The following is a 1,110-nucleotide window of genomic DNA, read 5'->3' as shown; positions in this document are numbered from 1 at the left end:
TCCAGGGTTTGAATCCCGGTCAGGCTCAATTGATATTTCACTCTAAAAACTGAGTTGTTGATAACTTTTATTAATTTCATTTTTGGAATTGTTTTGTAAATGTTCTAGTATTAAGTATTTGGTATGGTTTCTTTTCAGAAATGATTTATTAAAGCTATAGTCAAGCCAGATAGAAAAATCCAATTCAAATTTATTAAAGAAAATTGTGGTACAGGAATGCTTAGAGATAGTTAACAGGAGAATGATGTATTTAGGACACACATTTATTTTTGTTGCAATGGTGCGGGATCCTTTAAGTTATTTAAATAGAGAATATATGTACATACTGACACAAAAAATAACAATTTACAATATTTGGCTGTGGTACAGGGATCCTTGACATTGTTTACTAGAGAATCCATCACCAACATGTTCAAGGATACAAACATGTACACACTGTCAAGGTCATCCACAATGCTCGTGAAGAAGTAGGAAATTATATTGACAAGAACCTAACAAATGAATTACTCTGTGTGGCAAAACACATGTACATGCATTGTGAAAATTAATACAAAATCTCAGTCAACTTCATTTCAAAAAAAAATTTTTTTTTTTTTAATTACATTTTCTTTTACATTTTTATGCTTGAATATTTTCACATTACAATTTACATTTATTTTATTTTCAGTTTTTAACATAATAACACAAGACAAACAATACAAATGCCAAACAGTGGATATTAATTGACTCAAAGTTAAAAATGCCAGAAAAGCTTTCTACAGCTTACAATCTAAGGGAGACAATTCTCTATTTCTAACAACGACTCCAAACCGTATTCCAGTAAGTGTTATTAATCAAATTGAATAGTTCTGATATTTCAAAATAACAAATTAAAACTATTGACTTACATTACCTTATTTGTATAAAAACATTCTGCATTTAAACAGTTTTTGGCAGCACAGATTATCCAAGATAATTCAAACTTACAAGTTCTTTGTCAAAGCTGTTTGTGTTGTGCACCTTTCAAAAGTGTCTTCAATTCTTGTGTACTTATAAATATGTCATCAATGTTTGTGTACCTATAAATATGTCATCAATGTTTGTGTACCTATAAATATGTCATCAATGTTT

Source organism: Mizuhopecten yessoensis, unplaced genomic scaffold (assembly GCF_002113885.1).
Source record: "Mizuhopecten yessoensis strain PY_sf001 unplaced genomic scaffold, ASM211388v2 scaffold3795, whole genome shotgun sequence".
In the NCBI taxonomy this organism is placed as follows: Eukaryota; Metazoa; Mollusca; class Bivalvia; order Pectinida; family Pectinidae; genus Mizuhopecten; species Mizuhopecten yessoensis.
Note: the sequence above shows the minus strand (reverse complement) of the source record.